The sequence below is a fragment of the Mauremys reevesii genome, linkage group 3, assembly GCF_016161935.1.
Source record: "Mauremys reevesii isolate NIE-2019 linkage group 3, ASM1616193v1, whole genome shotgun sequence".
In the NCBI taxonomy this organism is placed as follows: domain Eukaryota; kingdom Metazoa; phylum Chordata; order Testudines; family Geoemydidae; genus Mauremys; species Mauremys reevesii.
The window spans coordinates 73,578,971-73,592,802 of NC_052625.1; the positions used below are offsets into that span (position 1 = coordinate 73,578,971).

General features: G+C 50.1%; 12 non-coding genes across 12 annotated transcripts; all 12 read right to left on the reverse strand.

Moving 5' to 3' along the window:
• Positions 1-1,568: 1,568 nt before the first annotated feature.
• TRNAL-CAG lies at positions 1,569-1,651 on the reverse strand. Its single transcript has one exon. It is a non-coding gene; the product is annotated as a tRNA-Leu (tRNA).
• A 173-nt stretch (positions 1,652-1,824) lies between these two features.
• TRNAL-AAG lies at positions 1,825-1,907 on the reverse strand. The gene has a single exon. It is a non-coding gene; the product is annotated as a tRNA-Leu (tRNA).
• A 237-nt stretch (positions 1,908-2,144) lies between these two features.
• TRNAL-UAG lies at positions 2,145-2,227 on the reverse strand. The gene has a single exon. It is a non-coding gene; the product is annotated as a tRNA-Leu (tRNA).
• Positions 2,228-2,299: 72 nt separating this feature from the next.
• Positions 2,300-2,382, reverse strand: TRNAL-CAG. The gene has a single exon. It is a non-coding gene; the product is annotated as a tRNA-Leu (tRNA).
• A 173-nt stretch (positions 2,383-2,555) lies between these two features.
• TRNAL-AAG lies at positions 2,556-2,638 on the reverse strand. Its single transcript has one exon. It is a non-coding gene; the product is annotated as a tRNA-Leu (tRNA).
• A 5,976-nt stretch (positions 2,639-8,614) lies between these two features.
• TRNAL-CAG lies at positions 8,615-8,697 on the reverse strand. Its single transcript has one exon. It is a non-coding gene; the product is annotated as a tRNA-Leu (tRNA).
• A 173-nt stretch (positions 8,698-8,870) lies between these two features.
• TRNAL-AAG lies at positions 8,871-8,953 on the reverse strand. The gene has a single exon. It is a non-coding gene; the product is annotated as a tRNA-Leu (tRNA).
• A 237-nt stretch (positions 8,954-9,190) lies between these two features.
• TRNAL-UAG lies at positions 9,191-9,273 on the reverse strand. Its single transcript has one exon. It is a non-coding gene; the product is annotated as a tRNA-Leu (tRNA).
• Positions 9,274-9,345: 72 nt separating this feature from the next.
• Positions 9,346-9,428, reverse strand: TRNAL-CAG. The gene has a single exon. It is a non-coding gene; the product is annotated as a tRNA-Leu (tRNA).
• A 173-nt stretch (positions 9,429-9,601) lies between these two features.
• TRNAL-AAG lies at positions 9,602-9,680 on the reverse strand. The gene has a single exon. It is a non-coding gene; the product is annotated as a tRNA-Leu (tRNA).
• A 237-nt stretch (positions 9,681-9,917) lies between these two features.
• On the reverse strand, positions 9,918-10,000 carry TRNAL-UAG. The gene has a single exon. It is a non-coding gene; the product is annotated as a tRNA-Leu (tRNA).
• A 72-nt stretch (positions 10,001-10,072) lies between these two features.
• On the reverse strand, positions 10,073-10,155 carry TRNAL-CAG. The gene has a single exon. It is a non-coding gene; the product is annotated as a tRNA-Leu (tRNA).
• Between the last annotated feature and the right edge of the window lie 3,677 nt (positions 10,156-13,832).

Here is a 13,832-nt window from a genome sequence, read left to right on the forward strand (position 1 = left end):
AATACATTCTATCTAAGATTGTTGACCATTCTATATAGAAGCTACTATTTTATTTTGCATTTCCTTTTGGTATGTTTTACATTCCACATTGTATCTAGAGCTGTTCCTATATAAAGTTGAGTTGCTTATTAACTGTACTGTATCCCATTGTGCTAAACCCCACTTACATTACCCCACTGTTAGAACACCCTACACTGTTTAATAAGAACCCCCCCCACCATCATTGTCTATTGTAAACACCCTATACACCCCATCCCATCGTATTTCATTGTTAAATTCTCACCGCTCCCTTTTTCCTTTAATAAAGAAATTAATTTGCACCCCACCCGTGTGGTAATTGCTCCCCAAGATCCCATATACCTGTAGGCAGGGACAGGCTGGTTCGGCGTGCCTTAATAGTAAAGGAACTGCAGCTTTGGGCTGTAACTGCCCTGTTCTAAGCAATTTGTCCTGAATTGATACTCTCAGTTGTGTCCTGCCAGAGGCTGCTTTGTTACAAAAGCCTGTACAGATGAAACTCTCTCTGTAGCCATACTTCCTCCTATTCAACAATAGATGAGTCTAGAGTCCTGGGTAAATAGTTTATACAGGTGAAGTAGCACAGTGGCCATTCCTCCCGCTGCTCACCAACAGATGGAAGCAGAGAGCTGCTATCTCCCTAGAGCTTCAGGCTACATGGATACACACTAGGCATAACAATACAGAGAAAATTATGTTAAACACCTGGCTCCTGTTTGCATATGACATGCTACCTTGTCTGGGCTGTTTCTCTGCTGGAAATTCTTCATAAGATCTTCTTTGCTCCTCAGTGTGATGCAGATACTGTCTCCAAACATACAAGATTAGCAGCTTGCGGCTATTCCTCTAATTAGGTTATAGGCGCCATAAAAATGTAAGATTTTTTTTTTTTTTGGTAAGGCATGTTGGGTATTGCCATAAAAGCAATGACAGTTAGTCACCCATACTTAGTTGCAGTAGCTGTTATTCCTGGCATCTGTTATCTGCAGATAAGTGTTAAACAACAGCTGTCTCACATTAAGGAGCTTAAAAAAAAAGTACATCATCTCATTAATTGCTTTTTCACTCTGTCTTAACAGACCCACGTTAGAGACCTTTAGTTAGCAGCTCTTGCTGTTCGTGCTGAGTGGAATTCATTTCCATTGCTATAAGGATCATTTGGAGAGTGTTACATATCACAAGTTTATTGTGAACAGTCCAAAATCACAATTTCTGTTTAGCATGCTCCACATCAAATTATTGATGAAGCTATCTGCATATATGAACTTGGAAGCACATGGTGTAAAATCAGAATATTAAAGTAATAATCTATTATATTGTATCCTTAGGGCAACCTATTCACCTTTAATTCATCCACTAACTGTGAAGCCCAACATTCTGCTTTCCTTCCATGCATGGAACACCCAGGAATCCCATTCTCAGTGGAAAAAAAGTTCCACACATGAAAAGAGAGCATAATCTGGGGAATTAAATCTGAAAGAATAATTTTTCTCCAAGGTAGGAGTCGAAGAAAAAGCACCCCCGCCACAGGGGGCTGGAAAGAGAGGGCTTGTCAGGGGTGGGATTTGAACCCACGCCTCCGGAGGAGACTGCGACCTGAATGCAGCGCCTTAGACCGCTCGGCCACCCTGACGACCTGCGGCACGCCCCGTCGGTAGCTGTCGGCCGAGAGGCCAACGCTCGGGTGCAGCACAAGCGGAGGCCTGCTCCCGAGGACCCTTCCCTAGCGCCAAGAAAAGGGGCCTGAGCTCCCAGCCGCCAAGAGGCAACCGCACGGGGCCACGCAACCACAGTCAGAGAAGGGACTGTCAGGGGTGGGATTCGAACCCACGTCTCCAGATGAGACTGCGACCTTAACGCAGTGCCTTGGACCGCTCGGCCACCCTGACACAGGGGCGGTGGGCTGCCGGCGCTCTCTTGCTCGTCACTCGCGGCGGCGGCTGGGGCACGCCGCCCACCCGAGTCCCTGTCTTGCTTCGACGGGGCGCAGGCCAGCTTGGCCGCCCCTTTTCCCCGAAGTCCCAGGGGAGGAAGCGGGGAACTCCGCCTCTCACGAGCTCAACAGCAACCGCCCGCCCCAAAAGAACCGAAGCCAGCCCCAAGGAAACAAAAGCCCAGCAAGCGGCTGTCAGGAGTGGGATTCGAACCCACGCCTCCGGAGGAGACTGCGGCCTAAACGCAGCACCTTGGACCGCTCGGCTACCCTGACCAAGCTGGGAGGGGGCCCCTTTGGGTGGGAGTCGAAGGAAAAGCACCCCCGAGGGGCTGGAAAGAGAGGGCTTGTCAGGGGTGGGATTCGAACCCACGCCTCCGGAGGAGACTGCGACCTGAACGCAGCGCCTTAGACCGCTCGGCCACCCTGACGACCTGCGGCACGCCCCGTCGGTAGCTGTCGGCCGAGAGGCCAACGCTCGGGCGCAGCACAAGCGGAGGCCCGCTCCCGCGGCCCCTTCCCTAGCGCCAAGAAAAGGGGCCTGGGCTCCCAGCCGACAAGAGGCGACCGCACGGGGCCACGCCACCGCAGACAGAGAAGGGACTGTCAGGGGTGGGATTCGAACCCACGCCTCCGGGGGAGACTGCGACCTTAATGCAGCGCCTTGGACCGCTCGGCCACCCTGACGCAGGGGCGGTGGGCTGCCGGCGCTCTCTTGCTCGTCACTCGCGGCGGCGGCTGGGGCACGCCGCCCACCCGAGTCCCTGTCTTGCTTCGACGGGGCGCAGGCCAGCTTGGCCGCCCCTTTTCCCCGAAGTCCCAGGGGAGGAAGCGGGGAATGTGACGGAGCGATTCTGGCGGGACCCAACTGAGAGTGCCAAATCAGGACCAATTGCTCAAACAGGGCAGTTACAGCCCTAGGCTGGGGTTTTTCCACCTCTAAGGCAAACCAAACCAGCCAGACAAAAGGACTTTGGTCTCACCCCACTGGCTTACCACAAGTCACACAAGCAATTTCCTTAGACACTCCAGTCTCCCAGTATCACCACCAGTGCACTCGTCCTGGGGATAAATGGTTATGAAAACCAACACCCCAATAAAAGAAAAAGGTTCTCTCAATCCCAAAGGACCAAGCCCCAGACCCTGGTCAATATACACATCAGATCTTACCCACAAATCACGCTGTTGCCAATCCTTTAGAATCTAAAATCTAAAGGTTTATTTACAAAGGGAAAAAGGTAGAGAAGAGAGGTAGAATTGGTTAAATGGAATCAATTACATACAGTAATGGCAAAGTTCTTAGTTCAGGCTTGCAGCAGTGCTGGAGTAAACTGCAGGTTCAATTTAAGTCTCTGGAATGCATCCCCCGCTGGGATGGGTCCTCAGTCCCTAGTGTAGAGCTTCAGTTTGTAGCAAAGTTCCTCCAGAGGTCAGAAGCAGGATTGAAGACAAGATGGAGATGAAGCATCAGGCTTATATAGACTTTTCCAGGTGTAAGAATCTCTTTGTCTTCACTGTGGAAATTGACAGCAAAAATATGGAGTCTGGAGTCACATGGGCCAGTCCCTGCATACTTCGCTGAGTCACAAGGCGTGTCTGCCTTCTCTCCATGGGTCAATTGTGTAGCTGATGGCTCTTTAATGGGCCATCAAGCCAGCTATGCCGGGCTAACATCAGCTTGTCTGGGACACTTCCCAGAGGCAGAGCAGAATACAAACTATAGACATTACAGAGCCAATACTTATAACTTTAACTACAAATGATACAGACATATAGACAGCATAATTATAATCAGCAACCCATAATCTGGTCTTCGACACCTTAGATGACCCCCTTTATCTAAGATTTGGTGCCACTGCAGGACCTTGGTTGCAACCCATGTTCTATATGGTCCCAATTTATATCAATAACGTCACACCCCCAACGCAAAATTGATGCAGGAAGGGATGACAAAACATCACTGACTGCATCCCAAGAGCCCCCTTTCCTTGGGTCTGTCTCACTACAGCTAGTGTTGGGCTAGCGGCCGTACCAGGGTATAACCGAAATGGTTTATCAAAGTCATGTTCAATAACATGAATGACTCTCCTTACAAACTCAAGGTATAACTTGGTTAGCTTTTGCAGCATGGTTCCTGTATGTTTCATGTGATCTTGCCAAGAGCTAAAGAAAACAGCTACTTTATCCATACCAGCTTTGGCCAATGTTTGGAACCCAATTAACATTACACCAATGTAGATATTGATGTTGTTCATAGAACAGGAATCTTGGCATTTAGCCATGAAAGCAGTATGGTAGTGTGCCTCAGTCTCCCCTTTCATACAGCACATCAGGTCTGGAATGTATTTTCCCCTGTGAAAAGTTCCAACACTGTTTACAGGCATTAACTGTGAAACATCAGTATAGCAAGGCCCTTTAACATAAAGTGTGTTTTCATGTATTCCTTTCAACATGTTCAAGGGATTTTCCAAAAGATTAGGCACATTATACATTGTTACAGTTAGCATTAGCAATAACAACAAATTGATTGCAAGTGTCCATCTACAAACATGTTTGTCATGCCACACCCTTGGCTCAATACTATTGGAGTTTGGGCCTTTTAGGGTTAACCTGTGGGTTCCCTTTGCAAAATTCAGTCTTCTCTTTCCTTCTTGTTCAGGATTAAACCCTGATTTCTCTTGCTTAACAGAGATCACCGGCTGATGGGGTGGGCCCTCTGTGCTAACAGCTATTATCAAGTCTTTCTTCTCCCTGCCAGCCAAGTAATTCGCATCAACACAGACACTAGCTTTTAACTTCTTAGCTGCTATGGATTCCACGGCTGGACTTTGTCTTACAGAGATACCACACAAATCCAAAGAGTCTGAGGGTGAGAGCTGGCTTGCTCTCCCCTGCCTCCTCAAGCATTCAGCCATAAAACTGTTCTGCTTTGAAAAACCAGTAACTGAATCTGTCCTCAGATCCTGAAGCACAGACTGCTCACTTACCGATTCAGCATGGAGACATTCCTGTCCCAACAGCATTGTCTCCCCAACAAGCTGGCTACACACAGCCAGGTGGTTATAGGGCTGCTCAACTTCCTTAACAGCTTCTACTCCACCTGAGACCTTTTTAAAGCCGCCCACACTGGATCTTTCAAAAGGAAAGTCAGTGGATCCATTCACAACAGAAAATTTCTGGCTGTTAGGAACTGAAACTTCCCTGATTAAATCACTTTTACACCCTTCAGTTGCAGTAAACTGCTTGCACAGGCTACCATGAGGATTCCTTTCCCTAGGAGCTTCTCTAAGCAGCAATTCACCCCTCACAGAAATTCTGCCCTTCCCCTCTCCACCTAGGGCTTGCTCTACAGGAACACTTCCCTGAGCAACCACAGCCGCTTTCTGGGTCTCACCTACACTTAGACTCACTTCAGGCCCCACAGGCGGATTTCTACACAATCCCCTTTTAGGCACACCTACAGACTTTCTAGATAACAGGTCAGAAGCAGTCTCCTTCCCTTGGCCATGAACAAGTTCAGGAATCTTTTCCTTCTTGCTACAAGTTGTCAAACTGTCAGTAAGTAACACACTTAAATCACTTTCATGCTCTCCTTGTGCCCTGGCTAGGGTATCACCCTGATCAGACAGAGTTGCTGCACCCTTTTCCAACCACACATTAGCAACTGGCAAACTACAAGCACCAGAACTGTCTGGTCTTTGGGACCTTGCTATGACACTAACTGGATGCAACCTAGTCACAGTGCCATTCTCCCCAGCAGACACAAACTCAGGACTATTCCCTTCCTGGGCTTTAGCTGTATTTACAACCAACTCCGAGACAACTGAATCACCCTCAACCATCACAGGCTGAAAGGCCCCTTCTGTCTGCTCCACAGACACAGAAGAGTCGGAGACACATTCTCCTTCACCAGACACACAGCTTGGGATCTCATTTCCCTTGTCCCAGCACACAGGGCTGTTCACAGACAACTGCTTGGAGACCGAGGTAGCTCCCTTCATAGGCAAGTCAATACCCCTGACAGAGACAGGCACATTCCCTTCACTGTCACATTTCTCCACACAGGAAACAGGTAAGGGATATGGACACTCATCTTCCACTATCCCTCCCTTCCCAAACTGCTGATTAGACGAAGCCATCAGCTCACAAGGCTGCCTAGGCTCCTCCAAACTTTCCTTACCAGGCACATTGCCTCTCCCAACAGATAAGCTGCTGCTCATTTCACTACACTGAGCTACTTTTAGCAAATCACAGTTACCCATTTCAGGTTTACTTCTACAAGCTGCACTAGCCAACAATTCATTACCCATTACAAATTTACCCTCTCCTTCCTCAGTTAGGGCTTTAACCTGACCATCTACTTTAATCTGCTCCTGAGAAACATTTTCCTCACCAATGAGATCTTTCTGCTCTTCATCTAACTCCAGATTAACTTCTGAGACATCAGACAGACATTCAGAAACTTCATTCCCAGACAAGCTGCTTTTTTGCACAGACAAACCTTTGGAGCAACCCACCTCAGGCAAATCCTTGCTCACAATAGACACAGGTTTAAGATTATTCCTCTCCTGTGACTGGCTACCTGGACTGAACAAAGCTGTAACATTCTCCCCAATTAAAAGATCTTCAGGCAATAACTTCCTGACGCCAGCTATCACTTCATGCTGAGCCCCATTCCACTCAAGGTGGATTCTAGCTAAAGGCACACGGACAGTAAACTCACAGAGGATCACAACATTCACACTCTGATTTGTTAAATAATCTTCCTCTTTGACCAGATCTGCTTTAACAAGAGTGATGTTAGAAGCCATAATTTGCCCTAAACAGCTTTTACCATTGACTTTTACACACTCTATGAATTTTCCATTACCATTCCCATCCATAGCACTGGCACAATTTATGGGGCCACCCCCTACTGAACACACAGTAACAGCATTGACATAAAAGGTGGCATTGTTGGGGTACATTTGGTTACCCCCAGACAACTGCTCAGAGTTATACCACATACCAACATTGTTACAAACCGGATTTTCAAGAGGATACAGTCTCTGCCGTTCTTCCCTTGCTTTTTTGACTTGGAGCTGGAGTCTAGCAGTTTCTTGTTGCATTTTGTGAGTCTCCTGCTGCACCTTGCGAGTCTCCTCCTCAGCAGCCAGCAGCTCTAGATGTCCCTTACGAGCTTTTTCTTCTCTCTTAGCAGCCTCTCTCTTTCTCTCAGCTGCCTGTCTCTTTCTCTCAGCCGCCTCTTTCTCCAGCTGGGCCAAGACTTGCCTCTCTTCCATTCAAATTTTTGCCAGTTCTTGCTCATAATCAAACTGCAGGCTGTCTCTCAAGGCTTGCAGTTTCCTTGCTTTTCCTGATGCTTTCTGTCTCATGGTCACTGATATTTAACCAACCAAACTCTCAATCCCAAAGTTAAAATTTGGATAGCATGGGGTTCTGACCCAAAGCTTAATTGACCTGGTTCTGTGGATCCTAGCACGACTACGCCACTGTGACGGAGCGATTCTGGCGGGACCCAACTGAGAGTGCCAAATCAGGACCAATTGCTCAAACAGGGCAGTTACAGCCCTAGGCTGGGTTTTTTTCCACCTCTAAGGCAAACCAAACCAGCCAGACAAAAAGGACTTTGGTCTCACCCCACTGGCTTACCACAAGTCACACAAGCAATTTCCTTAGACACTCCAGTCTCCCAGTATCACCACCAGTGCACTCGTCCTGGGGATAAATGGTTATGAAAACCAACACCCCAATAAAAGAAAAAGGTTCTCTCAATCCCAAAGGACCAAGCCCCAGACCCTGGTCAATATACACATCAGATCTTACCCACAAATCACGCTGTTGCCAATCCTTTAGAATCTAAAATCTAAAGGTTTATTTACAAAGGGAAAAAGGTAGAGAAGAGAGGTAGAATTGGTTAAATGGAATCAATTACATACAGTAATGGCAAAGTTCTTAGTTCAGGCTTGCAGCAGTGCTGGAGTAAACTGCAGGTTCAATTTAAGTCTCTGGAATGCATCCCCCGCTGGGATGGGTCCTCAGTCCCTAGTGTAGAGCTTCAGTTTGTAGCAAAGTTCCTCCAGAGGTCAGAAGCAGGATTGAAGACAAGATGGAGATGAAGCATCAGGCTTATATAGACTTTTCCAGGTGTAAGAATCTCTTTGTCTTCACTGTGGAAATTTACAGCAAAAATATGGAGTCTGGAGTCACATGGGCCAGTCCCTGCATACTTCGCTGAGTCACAAGGCGTGTCTGCCTTCTCTCCATGGGTCAATTGTGTAGCTGATGGCTCTTTAATGGGCCATCAAGCCAGCTATGCCGGGCTAACATCAGCTTGTCTGGGACACTTCCCAGAGGCAGAGCAGAATACAAACTATAGACATTACAGAGCCAATACTTATAACTTTAACTACAAATGATACAGACATATAGACAGCATAATTATAATCAGCAACCCATAATCTGGTCTTCGACACCTTAGATGACCCCCTTTATCTAAGATTTGGTGCCACTGCAGGACCTTGGTTGCAACCCATGTTCTATATGGTCCCAATTTATATCAATAACGTCACAGGGAACTCCGCCTCTCACGAGCTCAACAGCAACCGCCTGCCCCAAAAGAACCGAAGCCAGCCCCAAGGAAACAAAAGCCCAGCAAGCGGCTGTCAGGAGTGGGATTCGAACCCACGCCTCCGGAGGAGACTGCGACCTGAACGCAGCGCCTTAGACCGCTCGGCCACCCTGACGACCTGCGGCACGCCCCGTCGGTAGCTGTCGGCCGAGAGGCCAACGCTCGGGCGCAGCACAAGCGGAGGCCCGCTCCCGCGGCCCCTTCCCTAGCGCCAAGAAAAGGGGCCTGGGCTCCCAGCCGCCAAGAGGCGACCGCACGGGGCCACGCCACCGCAGACAGAGAAGGGACTGTCAGGGGTGGGATTCGAACCCACGTCTCCGGGGGAGACTGCGACCTTAACGCAGCGCCTTGGACCGCTCGGCCACCCTGACGCAGGGGCGGTGGGCTGCCGGCGCTCTCTTGCTCGTCACTCGCGGCGGCGGCTGGGGCACGCCGCCCACCCGAGTCCCTGTCTTGCTTCGACGGGGCGCAGGCCAGCTTGGCCGCCCCTTTTCCCCGAAGTCCCAGGGGAGGAAGCGGGGAACTCCGCCTCTCACGAGCTCAACAGCAACTGCCTGCCCCAAAAGAACCGAAGCCAGCCCCAAGGAAACAAAAGCCCAGCAAGCGGCTGTCAGGAGTGGGATTCGAACCCACGCCTCCGGAGGAGACTGCGGCCTAAACGCAGCGCCTTGGACCGCTCGGCCACCCTGACCAAGCTGGGAAGGGACCCCTTTGGGTGGGAGTCGAAGGAAAAGCACCCCCGAGGGGCTGGAAAGAGAGGGCTTGTCAGGGGTGGGATTCGAACCCACGCCTCCGGAGGAGACTGCGACCTGAACGCAGCGCCTTAGACCGCTCGGCCACCCTGACGACCTGCGGCACGCCCCGTCGGTAGCTGTCGGCCGAGAGGCCAACGCTCGGGCGCAGCACAAGCGGAGGCCCGCTCCCGCGGCCCCTTCCCTAGCGCCAAGAAAAGGGGCCTGGGCTCCCAGCCGACAAGAGGCGACCGCACGGGGCCACGCCACCGCAGACAGAGAAGGGACTGTCAGGGGTGGGATTCGAACCCACGCCCGGGAGACTGCGACCTTAACGCAGCGCCTTGGACCGCTCGGCCACCCTGACGCAGGGGCGGAGGGCTGCCGGCGCTCTCTTGCTCGTCACTCGCGGCGGCGGCTGGGGCACGCCGCCCACCCGAGTCCCTGTCTTGCTTCGACGGGGCGCAGGCCAGCTTGGCCGCCCCTTTTCCCCGAAGTCCCAGGGGAGGAAGCGGGGAACTCCGCCTCTCACGAGCTCAACAGCAACTGCCTGCCCCAAAAGAACCGAAGCCAGCCCCAAGGAAACAAAAGCCCAGCAAGCGGCTGTCAGGAGTGGGATTCGAACCCACGCCTCCGGAGGAGACTGCGGCCTAAACGCAGCGCCTTGGACCGCTCGGCCACCCTGACCAAGCTGGGAAAAGGTCCCTTTGGGTGGGAGTCGAAGGAAAAGCACCCCCGAGGGGCTGGAAAGAGAGGGCTTGTCAGGGGTGGGATTCGAACCCACGCCTCCGGAGGAGACTGCGACCTGAACGCAGCGCCTTAGACCGCTCGGCCACCCTGACGACCTGCGGCACGCCCCGTCGGTAGCTGTCGGCCGAGAGGCCAACGCTCGGGCGCAGCACAAGCGGAGGCCCGCTCCCGCGGCCCCTTCCCTAGCGCCAAGAAAAGGGGCCTGGGCTCCCAGCCGCCAAGAGGCGACCGCACGGGGCCACGCCACCGCAGACAGAGAAGGGACTGTCAGGGGGGGGGATTCGAACCCACGTCTCCGGGGGAGACTGCAACCTTAACGCAGCGCCTTGGACTGCTCGGCCACCCTGATGCAGGGGCGGTGGGCTGCCGGCGCTCTCTTGCTCGTCACTCGCGGCGGCGGCTGGGGCACGCCGCCCACCCGAGTCCCTGTCTTGCTTCGACGGGGCGCAGGCCAGCTTGGCCGCTGTGACGGAGCGATTCTGGCGGGACCCAACTGAGAGTGCCAAATCAGGACCAATTGCTTAAACAGGGCAGTCACAGCCCTAGGCTGGGGTTTTCCGCCTCTAAGGCAAACCAAACCAGCCAGACAAAAAGGACTTTGGTCTCACCCCACTGGCTTACCACAAGTCACACAAGCAATTTCCTTAGACACTCCAGTCTCCCAGCATCACCACCAGTGCACTCGTCCTGGGGATAAATGGTTATGAAAACCAACACCCCAATAAAAGAAAAAGGTTCCCTCGATCCCAAAGGACCAAGCCCCAGACCCAGGTCAATATACACATCAGATCTTACCCACAAATCACGCTGTTGCCAATCCTTTAGAATCTAAAATCTAAAGGTTTATTTACAAAGGGAAAAAGGTAGAGATGAGAGGTAGAATTGGTTAAATGCAATCAACTACATACAGTAATGGCAAAGTTCTTAGTTCAGGCTTGCAGCAGTGATGGCATAAACTGCAGGTTCAAATTGAGTCTCTGGAAAACATCCCCCACTGGGATGGGTCCTTCAGTCCTTTGTGCAGAGCTTCAGTTTGTAGCAAAGTCCCTCCAGAGGTCAGAAGCAGGATTGAAGACAAGATGGAGATGAGGCATTAGGCTTATATAGACTTTTCCAGGTGTAAGAATCCCTTTGTCTTCACTGTGGAAATTTACAGCAAAATGGAGCCTTGAGTCACATGAGCCAGTCCCTGCATACTCTGCTGAGTCACAAGGCGTGTCTGCCTTCTCTCCATGGGTCAATTGTGTAGCTGATGGCTCTTTAAATGGGCCATCAAGCCAGCTATGCCGGGCTAACATCAGCTTGTCTGGGACACTTCCCAGAGGCAGAGCAGAATACAAACTATAGACATTACAGAGCCAATACTTATAACTTTAACTACAAATGATACAGACATACAGACAGCATAATTATAATCAGCAACCCATAATCTGGTCTTAGACACCTTAGATGACCCCCTTTATCTAAGATTTGGTGCCACTGCAGGACCTTGGTTGCAACCCATGTTCTATATGGTCCCAATTTATATCAATAACGTCACACCCCCAACGCAAAATTGATGCAGGAAGGGATGACAAAACATCACTGACTGCATCCCAAGAGCCCCCGTTCCTTGGGTCTGTCTCACTACAGCTAGTGTTGGGCTAGAGGCCGTACTCAGTGTATAACCGAACTGGTTTATCAAAGTCATGTTCAATAACAGGAATGAATCTCCTTACAATCTTAAGGTATAACTTGGTGAGCTAATTCAGCATGGTTCCTGTATGTTTCATGTGATCTTGCCAAGAGCTAAAGAAAACAGCTACTTTATCCATACCAGCTTTGGCCAATGTTTGGAACCCAATTAACATTAAACCAATGTAGATATTGAGGTTGTTCATAGAACAGGAATCTTGGCATTTAGCCATGAAAGCAATATGGTAGTGTGCCTCAGTTTCCCCTCTCATACAGCACATCAGGTCTGGAATGTATTTTCCCCTGTGAAAAGTTCCAACACTGTTTACAGGCATTAACTGTGAAACATCAGTATAGCAAGGCCCTTTAACATAAAGTGTGTTTTCATGTATTCCTTTCAACATGTTCAAGGGATTTTCCAAAGATTAGGCACATTGTACATTGTTACAGTTAGCATTAGCAATAACAACAAATTGATTGCAAGTGTCCATCTACAAACATGTTTGTCATGCCACACCCTTGGCTCAATACCATTGGAGTTTGGGCCTTTTAGGTTAACCTGGGTTCCTTTGCAAAATTCAGTCTTCTCTTTCCTTCTTGTTCTTCAGGATTAAACCCTGATTTCTCTTGCTTAACAGAGATCACTGGCTGATGGGGTGGGCCCTCCGTGCTAACAGCCATTAGCAAGTCTTTCTTCTCCCTGCCAGCCCAGTAATTCGCATCAACACAGACACTAGCTTTTAACTTCTTAGCTGCTATGGATTCCACGGCTGGACTTTGTCTTACAGAGATACCACACAAATCCAAAGAGTCTGAGGGTGAGAGCTGGCTTGCTCTCCCTGCCTCCTCAAGCATTTAGCCATACAACTGTTCTGCCCTGAAACACCAGTAACTGAATCTGTCCTCAGATCCTGAAGCACAGACTGCTCACTTACAGATTCAGCATGGAGACATTCCTGTCCCAACAGCATTGTCTCCCCACCAACAAGCTGGCCACACACAGCCAGGTGGTTATAGGGCTGCTCAACTTCCTTAACAGCTTCTACTCCACCTGAGACCTTTTCAAAGCTGCCCACACTGGATCTCTCAAAAGGAAAGTCAGTGGATCCATTCACAACAGAAAATTTCTGGCTGTTAGGAACTGAAACTTTCTTGATTAAATCACTTTTACACCCTTCAGTTGCAGTAAACTGCTTGCACAGGCTACCATGAGGATTCCTTTCCCTAGGAGCTTCTCTAAGCAGCAATTCACCCCTCTCAGAAATTCTGCCCTTCCCCTCTTCACCTAGGGCTTGCTCTAAAGGAACACTTCCCTGAGCAACCACAGATGCTACAGACTTTCTAGATAACAGGTCAGAAGCAGTCTCCTTTCCTTGGCCATGAACAAGTTCAGGAATCTTTTCCTTCTTGCTACAAGTTGTCAAACTGTCAGTAGGTAACACACTTAAATCACTTTCATGCTCTCCTTGTGCCCTGGCTAGGGTATCACCCCGATCAGACAGAGTTGCTGCACCCTTTTCCAACCACACATTAGCAACTGGCAAACTACAAGCACCAGAACTGTCTGGTCTCTGGGATTTTGCTAAGACACTAACTGGATGCAACCTAGTCACAGTGCCATTCTCCCCAGCAGACACAAACTCAGGACTATTCCTTCCTGGGCTTTAGCTGTATTTACAACCAACTTCGAGACAACTGAATCACCCTCCACCCTTACAGGCTGACAGGCCCCTTCTGTCTGCTCCACAGACACAGAAGAGCCGGAGACACATTCTCCTTCACCAGACACACAGCTTGGGATCTCATTTCCCTTGTCCCAGCACACAGGGCTGTTCACAGACAACTGCTTGGAGACCGAGGTAGCTCCCTTCATAGGCAAGTCAATACCCCTGACAGAGACAGGCACATTCCCTTCACTGTCCCATTTCTCCACACAGGAAACAGGTAAGGGACAGGGACACTCATCTTCCACTATCCCTCCCTTCCCAAACTGCTGATTAGACAAAGCCATCAGCTCACAAGGCTGCCTAGGCTCCTGCAAACTTTCCCTACCAGGCACATTGCCTCTCCCAACAGATAAGCTGCTGCTCTTTTC